Source organism: Carassius gibelio, chromosome B17 (assembly GCF_023724105.1).
Source record: "Carassius gibelio isolate Cgi1373 ecotype wild population from Czech Republic chromosome B17, carGib1.2-hapl.c, whole genome shotgun sequence".
Classification (NCBI taxonomy): Eukaryota; Metazoa; Chordata; class Actinopteri; order Cypriniformes; family Cyprinidae; genus Carassius; species Carassius gibelio.
This window is the reverse complement of record NC_068412.1, coordinates 13781795-13796267: the sequence shown is the minus strand read 5'-3', so window position 1 is coordinate 13796267 and position 14473 is coordinate 13781795. Positions and strand designations below refer to the sequence as shown.

The 14473-nt window shown below is 36.5% G+C and overlaps 1 long non-coding RNA gene across 1 annotated transcript; it reads right to left on the bottom strand.

The window, feature by feature from the left end:
• Positions 1-3628: 3628 nt before the first annotated feature.
• Positions 3629-5597, bottom strand: LOC127975925 (uncharacterized). The gene is made up of 2 exons (XR_008157656.1): positions 5314-5597; positions 3629-5044 (listed from the first exon to the last, which is right to left on the bottom strand). It is a non-coding gene; the product is annotated as an uncharacterized LOC127975925 (long non-coding RNA).
• Positions 5598-14473: the final 8876 nt, after the last annotated feature.

Sequence of the window (14473 nt, the reverse complement as noted above, 5' to 3'; positions counted from 1 at the left end):
CCTTTAACAATCCAAAATATGATTAAAAGAAAACTGTTCCCAAACTTTAAATTCCGTTGAGCGAAATCATCCAGCAACTCACTCTCCACTTCCATTGGAATAGGCCGAAGCGCTGGCACAAACAATCAAGCACACATAGCAGGAGGCCGCACGTTACACTCCCTGAACTCAGCACTGAGCCACAGAGCAAATAACCTATTTCATAGCATTATCGCATTATCCATTCATATCTTATAGTGTCATCTGATCATAAAAAAACGGTAAAGGTTAACAAATTAGCCCATGCTGTGCTGAAAATCCTTTACCTAATTTGGTGTTTCCAGTCAAAAATAACCAGCTTCTTAAAACTTGCTTTAAGTCTCTCATTCCACTATATTATCACCAAATCTGGGTTTCAATCTCATACACCTCAGCGTATGTGAATAAAACATAATTTGTGGTTAATTTAAGATTAACAATGAGGATTTAAAAAAGTCAGTAAAGTGTGCATATGCACACAAACTACACTCAAAGGTACAGATTTAAAACTGTATGAATAAATATAATGCAATAACGATGAATTGCCTTATGAGACAAGTATCCTTTTCCAAGCAACACTGAGCAAAAATAGAACAGCGAGTGTTTTCAAGCAGTTTATAAAAAAAAATGAATTTTTTCATTGCTAAAATATTCAAGTGCCATACTTTATCAAGTGAACCGGTGTCAGAAATACTTTGTGTTTGAACAGGCGTTACAAGAGTCACACATTTAGCTATTCATTTGCATTAAGACAGCAGTGCCCTTTTGTTGTTGATACAGTATATGCATTTATTCCAATATTACAATTGATTTAAGCTTTGAAGAAACCATGCAGAAAAAGGTATATGATACAGATATCTTCCCATTTCATATGAATATCATAATTTAGAATGTTATCTCCTAGATAGCAATGAAAATGACTGGAGAGCAAATTTTGCAATATGATTTTCTCTTGAGTAAAAGACCTTGTAAAAGCAGTCCACACAGCATCACGTTTATGTTCAGATATGTCATGATATCAGTCAGTCTGCAATCAATAGAAACTCATTTCCCATCCCCAAACTCACCCGGACTATATAAACTTATTAAATATATAGCTCTATTCTCCAGCTGCATGTTAATAAATGTCACAGGAACACTTTCTCAGTGGAAAGGTTTTGCTGGTATAACTGCTGTCATCTGATCTCTTTGAACTCTAATAAAGAGTTTAGAGACAAACTATGACTGATTGAGGACATTATAAAGTGGTGTTTTGTAGAAACCCTTTGCACTGAAAATTCCATTGACCATTTTCCTCATAGAAGTGGTGATTAGTTAACGCATATTTGTTCAAGCTGGACATACACATCAATAATGGGGAAATAGTGGTTATAGGACCATGCTGTGCAGTGACCCGTTAAAATGAGTTAAATGGGAAAAACATCAATTGAGGGATATCCAGCGTGATGCTTCATTATTGTGACGTGCATTTATACAACCACTTAATTTGAAGTGTCTGTAGACCCAATAAGACTCAACAAGAAGTTATAATGATACGACTAAATGAGCTTCTCTAATTAGTCCTGTGAGGTCTAATGTATAGAAGACTTAAATAATTCATTAAATAAATTATTGCATAAGCAATGGCTTTGTCACACACTTTTTTTTCATCAGTATGAACCTTGTGTTTATCAGAAATGTATTTAATAAGATTACACAGACATACAGTGATGTTCAGTAGGCTCACATTGGAAACCTGATATTTAAATTTAAACCTAATTCAATCCATACTATTTGATTTAAGCAACTTTGTTTCAGAAATATGTGATATTCTCTGCTATTTCTGTGTTATTTATTTAAAAAAGTCTTCTTTTTTTTCTTTCTTTGTTTCAGCTTGTGCAAACTAAATTCATATGTGAGATGAACACAGACTTCCTCTTTGACAGGATCACATATTATCAAGCATTATCAACACAGTTAATTGATTCAGTGTGCCTTTAAGGGTATCAAACCAGAAAGTTAGTTATCAAACAGCCCTTAAATCACATTGCAAAGATTATGGAAATCCTTTCTTTCCTATATATATATATATATATATATATATATATATATATATATATATATAAGTTTATTTATTTTTACTTGTACTTAATTTCCCAGATGTCTGAAGTTAATTTGAAAACATTTGTTTATTCTTTATTTCATGGCTTTAGCCTCATGGCTAAGTATTCCAGATCTACTACAACAGAGGGTTCAGGTAAAGTTGATCTAGGAGGTTGAAAAAAATGGTTAAAAAATATTGCAGCTTTGAGTCCTGGAAGGATGAATTACTGAGATCTAGACATTTGCAGTAGAACCTGCTGTAAGATGCTCCTGCTAAATGAGAAGTAAAAACTTATTTTTCTGTAAATCTGTTTATATTTGAAAATGGTCATGCAGTGAAATTGCATAAATGAGAGCACAAAAATATCATTTCCATCTTTTGAGTAACTAAGTCTACACTTCAGTTTTGTTTATTAGACCAGTGCCAAGAAAACACTCATACTAACATTACTTAATCGACTCAACTTTTATATTTCTATTGCAATACTTCTTGCATTCCACAAAGCTTACGTTTACTCCGGTAGTTTATGAAATAATGAGAAATAACATTAAAAAGCCTAACAATATTCACAGTGAGGGATATTATCACAAGTACTCTGAGAATTTTCAAATCTCCCACACAGGAAGATCTATTCTCACTGCACATTATCATATATTTTTATTGGCAAAGTAAAAACTGGGACAGTCTCAGAGAGGAGATTATCGTTATCAACGTCTCAGACCTAAAGCTAATAAGTCTGCTGCACTCCAAGCTTGCCAATAACGTGCTGCTGCAAGTATGTAGGACTTTTACAGGCTGTGTGGGACTGCTCCAGGAAGTAGTTGGGAAGAGAAACAGGTGCATCTTGATATATAATTAGATAAGTGCATTATTTCAATGGCCTGGAAAGAATACTCAGTGGGTGTTAATGCTAGCAAGTGAGTTATTTGTTGTTCTCTGGTGTATCGCACACATTAAACAGGCTTTGTCTGGTATGTGGAGATGACTTTTAGTGTTGTATGACCTTCTCTTTTGACATGCTTCTTGCACAAGATCCTGGCATTTGTGGTGCAAGACATCTCGAACACAGCTTGGATGAGGTCTACAGCTTTAAACTTGTTTAGCTTTAGCCTGTCAACCTATATATTTTGGAATAAATATGGAACAATAAGAATTTTTAGTACATGATATAAATCAGACTCTCCCTGAGTCTGTTCCTTTCTGTATATCTTTAGTGGTTCAAACTGAATCACTAAAAGCAAACATGCACAAATATAAACAAAGATATTAGCTATGATTTTTTTGTGTTAAAAGTGAATTGTGTTATTGTTTCCTTTAAAATATTTTAGCCTATCCCAGCTTTCCCCAAAAACTGTAAACAGTGTGGCTCTGTGGTGCTATTAAAACATTGTTTTGTTTCTGTAAGCATTCTTACCAACCTAACAATAGCACAACCAATTTGGGGAATACAGACTCATTAGAAAAACCTGCCAAACATTAGAAAGGGAGATACAATTCACTACAGTTTCCAGCTGAAATGACCAATAGTGACGGTAAAACAATAACATTGTTTATTACTTTTCCACACAAATTATAATTACAGGCAGAATACACATATATAATTATTTTTGTGCAGGACTACATTATGACCTGTGAACTCTTTTAGCATAGTGCATGATTTGTAAATTAATATATTTTGACATTTCGTCCCCTTGGAATTATAAGGTTCTATCTGCATTCCGAGTAGTTTTGAGATATTGAGCTTCAAAGTTTTTGTGTTCCATTCGACTGTGTAGATAGAACCTTATTGTTTTTTAAATAAAAAGTCCCATGATATACACAACATAAAAAAATATATCACATAATGTAAATACGTTGACACAGAATAAGAATATGTGAATAACTCAATTTTGACAAAAATGTCAGATAGAACCTTATAATTCCAAGGGGACGATTTGCTTGAGATAACCAGCTCTATTGTTGGATCTTCTGACATGGTAAACTTGCTTGGTAGCACACCTGGTAGTGGAGTAATCTTCTATGATCCTAGTCACGATGATAAAACTTAAAGACTTGTAGAAGCACCTACAGTATTTTCTAATGCAATAAAGCATTAACAAGTAGAATAGATGATTTCAGGGAGGCTAGCAATAGCAAGCTAGCTTTGATAGCATAAGATCCCTCCTTGCAAATCACTCTCCAAAGCCACGCTTCCTCCAAAACACATTAGCGCATGATGAGAGACAGTGTGGTAGAGGATATTTCTCATTCTACATTGAGAAAAAATTACAGTACAAAGCAAATAATATTACAATAATAACGTCTTCCATTCTTGCTCGGTCTACAACAGTATAATGTAACTGCAATTTTCCAGTGGGCATGAGTTAAATGTGAAGTGGGTCTATTAGTTTATCTGACCAATCATGTGACCAAAGGCAGGAAACCTGTTTGATAACAGTTATTTTGCAATTATGTTTGGTGATAGTGGTTCAGAAATTTCACACTTCATCTATTAAAGAATAGCTCATCCTAAAAATGTAATTTTGTTGACATTGTTTTAATATATTTAAAATTGTAATATTGTTGATAATTACTAATGTACTCATGTACATTCACGTTTGGTTATTCTGAAGCCAAATCATAGCCTAGTATAACAAAACAGGTTATTGAAGGGGTCTGTATCCCATCAAGACTGAAAACTTTGCGATATGAGGTAAATAAAAAAGCAACACTGTTGTGTTCCATAGTCCTAGAACTCCATTCATATGATCCATTCATCATTTTTTCCCCGTGGTGCTTTGAAGTGATCACACAACAGTGGCTTTTCTTGGTTTCAAGTTTAGGCAAAGAACTCAATCATGCATTATGGAAAGAGGGATTTTGAGGCACCAAAGGATGCAGCACAGCTGGAATGTCCTTGCAGCTGACATAAATAACAGGAACTAGTGAGAACCCGGCCAGCATCTGGGAAAGAGAAATAGAGAGAGAGGACGATTGAGAGAGACAGGGGAAAAAAAAGGTCTTCCGTCACACCATGCTTCATTACTTGGCCCTGTCAAAACATACAATGTGCTGTGTGTTCAACTCGTGACCCTTTTCAGAGTAAGTTCACCAACTACGGCCCTGATGAGAGAGGACAGGTCCTCGGATTTCTCTTGGACTGGGTGAGCTCCCAGTAGAACCTGAGCAATCATAAAAAGTTACATTTTTACAGATATACTTCAGTATATTACCTGGATGGTTTCCTCAGACTAGTCAGCTCTGATTAGCCCAGAAACTTAGGGGGGCCGGTCAGAGACCAGCCAGGCGGAACCACTAATTGAAAACCTCGGTCCACTAATTCCAAAGGCATGATCTTCCCCTAAGCAACCCTGATAAACATGAGCTTACGTACAAGATCAATACTTGTTGCCTAGAGATGCATTGGCTGGCTGAGGGCCTTGATTGTTGTATCTACCCGATGCCATTTTTTCTTTTCATTAGCCCACATTAGCCTCCAGCCTGAGGCTTGATGTAACACACAAGAGGAGGTTAACAATTGGAAAGTGGTGCTAAACAATTATCCAATTAAAAGGCTTTTGCCCTAAAAGGTTGGCTGTGTACTTAATGGGTCACTGCATTGTTGCATTGCCAAAGCATTTTACCCAAATTTTGTGTATGCAGAGATATATATGTACAAAATAATCACACACAAAAATGTTTGAAAAAGCCTGGAGAGTAATGCGAATGAAGCACATTAAGTGATATTGCATAATAAACTGTAGGGTCAGCTACAAAAAAAAAAAAAAACATCCTGAAGCTTGGAGATGGAGAAGGAGAGCCATTGACGAAATATCCATTCGGCAGAGAGGTGCCGTGAAAGTAAATCTGAAAAAAGTATTTGAATAATTAATGTTGTTCAGGATCACAGTAAAGGATTTCTTGATTGGTTAACAATGACAGGTTGATACTGAAAATCAACAAGCTCAATCTCATCAAAAGAACTAGCCAGTTTGCATAAAGTCAATGCTGAGTGTGATGGTTGTGTCAAGTAAAACCTTCCATTTTTAGACTTGCCATTGGGATCCACATGTATATTAAGAGGTCAGCGTGAACTCCATTTTCTGCTATTATAATCAGTGGAAGAATAAATGGCAATCTATCCCACAGCATGCTTGTCTCTAGGCTTCTTTTGAGCTGAGCCAAAGGCCCTGAGCTGTCTTTGTAGTACAGACTTAAAAAGCGTCATACTCGTTAGCTACTTGATAAATAATGAAAACATCACAAACTACAGAGGGAGAGAGAAGATGTAGCACATTTGGATTCAAACTCACTCCATGCGCTGGCAAGGTCTCCAGATCATTATTGATGATTCAGTACATCAGTGATGTTCAAACGGTATGGGTGTGTGTCAGCTCGCATCAAGAGAACAAGCTGGTAGTCATTTAACAATTAATGCAAGATCTATTGAAGAGGCCAGAAGCTCCATGCAGGCTGCTGCTGACGTATGCTGAAAAGTTCACCTTATTGGCAGTGTTTTTTAAATGCTAATGACGCACATGACTATGATTGCTTGGTGGTCAAGTGCATTAGCAACGGTATGGCTCACGAGGGAGGACAACCTAAATAAGTCAAATGGAGTTTATGGGCAACCCTGTGAACAGGAAATCTGCTGTTAAAGAAAAAGTTTACCCAGTTTTTATTTATAACTCACCCTCATTCTGTTCCAAATAACTTCATCTGTGGAACACAAAAGGTGAATATTGAAAAATATCCTGACAGCTCAGTATAATAAAAGTAAAATGGAACGGGTGCTGTTAAGCTCTGAAAAAGCACCATAAAAAAGAACCATATGCTATGCTCTTTTATGATCTTTTGAAGCATATGATAGCTTTATGTGAGAAAAAAAGGAAAATTTAACACATTGTTTGCCAAACTTCATCCCCTAGGCATCAAAACAGCATTTTTGTAGTTTTGTAGGGCTTTTTGTTTTTGACATTAAAAGTCAATGCTGTTTTGGACACTATTTACCAGGAAATAAAGTAATAGAGGTTTGAAACTACAGTACATGGATGTGAGCAAATGAACAAAGAACGATCATGTTTGGGTGAACTATCCCTTTAAAGGGGATAAAGGGGTCATATAATGTTGCTAAAAAATATATTTTGTGTATTTGGTGTAATGAAATGGGTTAATGTGGTTTAAGTTTTAAAAAATTGACATGGTCCCTACACGGTGTTCATTGCTCCCTACTCCCTGAGCAGAGGAAATCTGTTGGAAGTTTAACTCACTTCAGAATATTCGTTCATGGATTTGCGCTGCTCAACATCTTCACATACGGAGAAGTGACATCACATACCTCTGTAAATTAAACTCATGTCTCGTACACTTCAATGCACTTTCAATCCACTTCACTTCTAACTGGAATCATGAAAATCTCTTTACAAAATAAATGTTTTTTCTCAAATTCATGTTGTCCACAATTATTAGCATCAAATTATTGCAATGTCCTTTTCCCAAGATAACAGCTCTGAGTTTTTCTCCTGTAATGACTGAAGAGTTTGGAGAAGATGTGAGGAGAGCAGATACCATTCCTTCATCCAGAATCTCTCCAGATCCTTCAGATTCCCAGCTCCATGTTGGTACACTCTTTTTCCTTTAGTGTTCAGGTCAGAGAGCTGTGACAGCCATGACAGAAGCTTCATTCTGTGCTCAGTGATACATTTTCGTGTTGGTTTTAATGTTTGTTTTGCACCATTGTCCGAATGGAAGCCCCTTATAAGATTTCTAACAGAGGCAGTCAGGTTTAGACATTTGTATCTGAAAGTATTTGAATAAATCCTTGATGCTTTGCATCTGAACAAGATATACAGGATCTCTGGCAGAAAAATAGGCCCACCACATTAAAGATCCAGCAGTATATTTCATTGTACACCTGGGGTACTTTTTATCCCTGCTTGCACCAAACCCATCTGCTGGGTTTGATGCCAAAATGCTTTTTTTTTTTTTTCATCTGACCATAGAAGCTTGTCTTATATGAAGCTTCAGTCGTGTTTGACAACTGAATATGCTGGAGTTATGCTTGGATGAGCAGAGAGGATTGTTCTTGAAACCCTCCCGAACAACATGTGTTTAATATATTTCTACATGGGATTTCTGACCCCAAGACTCTATTAACAAGACTCTAACTAATTCTCCAGCTGTGATCTTTGGAGAATCTTTGGCCACTCAAAATCTAATCCTCACCTTGCATTAGGAAAATAAGACAACATCGTCTTCCATGCAGATTGGTAACATCTTGATTGGAACTTCTTAATTATTGCCCTGATGGTAAAAATGGGGAATTTCAATGATTTAGCTCTTTTCTTACAGTCACTTTCTATTTTGTGACATTCAGCAATTTTATTCTACACATCAGAACTATATTCTTTGGTTTTACTTCATGTGATGGATGATTAAGGGAATCTGGCCTTTGCGTTCCTCATATTCACAGTCCTGTGGAACAGAAAGTCATGGCTGGACAATTTCATGTTTGTACATTTTTTTGAAAGAAAGATCAAAAAGGTAAACAATGCATATTTATTTTCACAGCCACCTTTCCTCGTGTTTACCAAGGGTGCAAATCATAATGGAGGTCACTGTAAACTTGTTTCCCATGTTTTTAGAAAGCTGTCATGATGTAAGATCGTCATTTAAAAAAATGGGTTGGCAAGTGTTTAAAAACAGTGCCAGCATACATTAGTGTAACATAGACAGAGACCTTTGCATCCATTGGGTTTCTCTGCTCGGTGATGTTTAAGAGTCAGTTCATAAACTGCTCCCAGCAGGCCTTTGCTTTATGTATCCCCTTTGAAATGTCACTTATCTGCTCTTACATAACATATGGCCTTTAGGAGGGCACTTTTAATCATGAGTGAAATGCAATCTTGCATCAGCATTTGTGTGCTGTGGCAATACATCTATAAGGCTGCTGTTATCCATATGAACTGCAGCACCAATGAACGTTCGCCAAAATATCTCAATGCACCATGCTGTGAGATTTATGGAAGCTAGAGTGAAATTGCGAGGAGGACGACAGGAAGATGGTTTTCACAGACATATTTCTCTTTTGACAGAGTGCATGAATCAATAAGTGCAGCAAAAAAAAACTGAAACTCCCAGTAACGGTTATCTAAAGTCAATAGCGAGACAAAGACAAACAATATGTCTTCACATTTGAGCAGGCATGCCACAAATCAACAACCATTCAAACAGAAGCTCTTCAAGTGATTGTGTACAGTATGTTACATTCTACTGCACATTTGAGCTCTTTATAAGATAACAAATATTATTCTGTGGCAGCACTATAGTAAAACTGACATATAGTGAGACATTTTCGCAATAAGAAGTTGTATGGATAAACAATTTAGACTCTTAAGTCCAGGCCTATTTTATCTTGCTAGAAGACAAATGCTTCTTTTAGACCCCTAATACTATAAAACCACTTTTGACTGTGTAAATTTGCAGAGAAAGAGCTGCAACGATTTGGAGCATCTTTTTCCACTGATGGCCAACTGTGGGATTTTAAAAGCATTTGTAAACTTCGATTTTTCCCTGTCTGCTCAGGATAGTCACTAGTGAAGGGTGTGGGACTGTGCACATTCTTGTGGTGGATGGGGAACTCAAGAATTTTTCTTTCACTTGTTAGCATTGCGTGATGTTTCACATTAGTTTACAGGTTCTGGTAGCTTATTAAACACTCTGTCCATCTGTTTTTCAGCTTCATTTGCTGGCAGGAGTGAACTGCTTCTTATTGCTGGAGACTTTTTATTCTCAGTCCGAAGCAAAAATGCAGACTAAAACAAATCTTATCAGCCTTTGATGACAACCCTAATTCTGAATATTTTTCGAGACGGCTTGACTTATAATAGAAAAAGTTAGTCTTTACTCACAGTCATCAGTCGTCATCGGTTTATTTTTCAGCTTACACATAAGCAGTTCTGCTCTGACAGCTGAACATTGGTTGAACAGGCAATTACAACAACAACTGCACTGCGAGAACATGCAAGAGCGTCCCCTTCGCTTGTTTTCTGCCTGCGGTCAACATGCTTCCAGCTCAATGTGGGTATTGTCAAGGCCTTGAGATATTGCCAGGGCACCATGTTCTATGTCTAATATAATCAGTCTCACTGAATTACTATCCCAGCTAATAACATTATGACTGGTGACACCAATTTAGCTCATTTAGGCTGGGGCTACGACTTCTTCATATTACACGGTCTGTTTTTCCTCAGCTGCTGTGTGTAGAGATTTGTAAGGTGTCTGTACAGCCCCTGAAAGAAGGGCACTATGCCGAATATTGAGAGATTAGTCTCAAGCCTCTTAAAAAATGGCTTGGATTTGGACTTTTTAGGCAGACCTTTGAGTCAATGAACAAATGTAGTCTGAAGAATGAAGTAGAAAATTTGTTACAGAGAAGGTCATCCAAGTGACAACCACGAACAGGAGAAAAGCTGTCATAAAAAGATTGAGTGGGGAAACTGTAAGCTTGTGTAAGTAGACACTAAAGGACGACTGTATACAGATGCCTACAGGCAAAACCTGAATATCAACCACTGCTATTAATACTGCACATCTGGACTCGGTTACCACTACACAGAAATTATTTTTTTTATTTTTTTATTTATTAGATTCACACACACACACACACACACACACACGTTTGTTTTTGTGAAAAGTGGGTTCATCCCATTGGCATAATGGTTTTTATACTGTACAAACTGTATATTCTATGGCCCTATACACCAACCCTAGCCCTCACAGGAAACTTTGTGCACTTTTACTTTCTCAAAAAAACTAATTCTGTATGATTTATAAGCGTTTTGAAAAATGGGGACATGGGTTATGTCTTCATTAGTCATCCTCTCCTTGTACTACCTGTGTCATACCAATGTCATTATACAGAGTTGTGTCCTGATATGTCACAAAAACAAGAGCACACACACACACACACACACAAAATCCATAAAATGTAAGTCAGAGGCACACAAAAGGGTCCTCAGTGTCTCCATTCACACATATGAGAAGGAATGAGTAATTAGATTAACTACCAAGTAGCAGAAAAACGCCAAAAACTCTATTAAAAATAAAAAAGACTCTGTCCTGGAAGGTTATTTCTGTTTTATATCCGGTCAAAAAAAAAATGATACCATGAATATCCACAGGCACACATTCCCTGAATTTTGTTTAATCGTGAAACACGGCCATCCATTTGAGCTAATTTAGTTTTTACATCAAAATTATAGCAAATTGAAGCAGGGAAAGTAATTCTGTGCTTTCACAAATGACTGACAAAGTCAAACAACTTTTTGATGGATTGAGAATTTTTAACTGCGTATAAATACCACCATCATTGTTTCCCTTGTCGTCTTGTTCTGTTTATTTATTGTTAACACGTTTCCGCAACTCTTGGCAAAATACTAGGAATTCGTGCTTTTAATTTGGTGCTGTTACTTTTGCTAACAGACAGAACTGGAAAAATATGCTACTTTCTCTTGAAATATCATTGGAAAGATGGCTCTTTTATTTATTTCTTTTTTACAATGCAAAGCATTCACGAAATGTCTAGAAAAACTCTTAAGAAAACAGATGCTAAAGAAGTGTACAGATGCAAAAAAATGTCTGTTGTTCATTGGTTAGAGCCACTCCGACTTAAATGCTTTGAAATCAAATGTCACACCCTTAAAATACACCACAGCATAAACAAGACTAATAGATCATCACTAGCATGTGTCATACATGCCCTGAAGACACATACATGTCATACAACACTGCAAGATTGATGTGATTTTCTATGTCTGTAATGTAAAACCGTGAGAAACAGCAGAGCTGTTCAGGCCTGTGCATTTCACCGCCTCAATAACTGCACATCTAGTCTGTCAGGAGAAAGTGTGCTTCTGTATTGAAATTGACTATACATTAGTGCCAAAAATAATAAAAGTAAGTTAATAAAAATCCTAAGATAAAAAATATGTCTCTGGCATTTTGCCTATTGCACATCGAGCAAATGGAGTCAGATTTCCATCAGCAATTTGTAGTCGCATCAACTTTAAAACGACACAAATGATTCTGGACAAAAACAAATTTGGATGAATAGGGTCTCACGGTGGGAGATACACTTTAAGCTGTTGTGTTGTCTACAGGAGCCGTAGTGAAACTCAGTGCCCCCTGCCTGTGATATAATGCAGACCAGATGTCAGCTGAACCGTGTGACTAGCATTAACAGCGCTCACAGGAGGCTTCATTGTCTTTCACTGGCAAGAAAAAGTCAGCATTCCTGAAGAAGCAAACAAGAGCCTAACCGGCAACTGCCGCCTTTCCCGTACTTTCGCATTTCGTTTTGGTTTTATTGAATTCGTAATGACATTTAAACACTAAGACGAGGGAGAAGCTGCAAGAACAGCAAAAACAAAAGTGCTTTGTGACACGGACAAGAAAAGAATTTTGAGGAAAAGAATTTAGAAGTTCCTGTTCCTTAACCACTCCAAATAAATATTTGGAAAACAGACATTAAAATTCTGTTTTCAAATGCTGGGATCATTAGCATTCTATGCTAAATGTTAAAAACCGAAATGTGGTTACATATTACATTCATTCCTTTATTTGAATAAACTACCACTGACAAAACTCATAATTGATGTAACTACATATTGTATTATGAACAATGAATCAGTAACTACACTGATTTAGGTCTCACAAGCCCTACAACATAACATAATAGGCTATCATTTCTCGGGTCACGAAGTTAAATATGATTAAATGAATGACTTGCGGTTGTTCGGTCATATTAACTAAGAAACTGCTCCAAATGATTCCTAAATATTTGTGATTCACCAAAACAAACCAGCTCACAAGAGTCATCAGCTTGGGATTCTGGGTATTAGTAATTTTCTGCCAGGAAAATTTTTACGTTTAGACATTTCCATCAACCCTAAAACCCAGCGTATAATTTAAATCAAAGGCAACACCTGTGAAAAATCAATACAGAAAATATAAAAGTTAATTTGGGTCTTGGAAAATTAAGGGAAAAATACATTTTGAATCCAATTCTGCCAAAAAGAAGGTATTTTGTGGTTCGAAACAGTTCACCAGTGTGAACGTTCTAGAAGAGTTGGAAAGATAAAACAACAACTTTGAAACGACCTACAAACTGCCATTGGTCCAAGATGATTGCATAACAGGTGTGTGTTCTGGGAATCCAATGTCTTTTATATGGAAGTCTTTTCAGGTTCATTTCTTGACTAAGTCTGTTGAAGTGAGACACAAATGAAAAAAATATCCTGAAGTGGAAGAACTACAAGCTCTAAAGAGAGAATGTAACTTTAAGACCAAACAGTAACCACAGCTCTCCATCATATTTTCACAGACGTTAAAGTCAAGTCAGAGTCGATGAAAAGAATAAACATTCCGTTGTCTTTATTTGCCCAAAGTAATCTTCCAAAGTTGATGTAGAAGTCATTTCTGTGGTACTTTAATTTCAGTATATTGAAGAGTGTGTGGTATTTGTTTCCCATTATGCAATATTTTGAACTGTAATGACATAAGTGGAGCATGTTGCTCATGCCTCTCTGACTCATCTCAGTATGAGATGAAAGAAGAATAAACAACCTTTGAAAGCTTCTTTGTAATTCCCTAAAACTATCAATGCAATAAAAAGAGGCTCAATGGTGATATTCATGTCAAGGAATTTGCTCATTTTTTCATCAGTTGTAATCATAACCAGAAAAGGTTATTCTGTAAAACAAAACTGATTAGTGATGAAACATGCTGGAATGAGAAAATATGTAATTCATGAGGGAATTCTGTTATCCTACAAACCTGGTCACACTGCATGTTAAATGATGACGATGAAAAACACACACACACACACACACTTTAAATGTTATTATCCACTGTTACTGCCTTGTGGACCATTTCAATAGTGTACGCCCTATTTTGGCTTTGCTTTATTATCTTAAGAGCTTCCACTAAATGTGGTATGGAGGGAGCTCAACTGTTAATGTGAATAATTTCAACCATTTCTGTGATAAAAGCCTCCATTGTAACAAAAGAGCAAGGCAACCGTAAAGTACTTAGCAGTGGTCAAGACGATTTCCAAAACGACTGTTGGTTTAACTCATGCTTTTAAACTTAAGAGTTTAAATTACCACACGACCCTGGTTTTTGTCCAGAAACAGTATAATTTGACTGGGGATTCTGTGGATAGAGGGAGAAAAAACCCTGACATTTTAGAATCGGGTGGAAATAAAATAACTGACTAACCCCTGTAAATTGGAATTATCTGAAGTCCCTATATCAAATAACTACCATCCAGATAGGGATATGAAAAAAAAAAAGAAAAGAAAGCTTTATGGACACAAGAAACCACACCACATC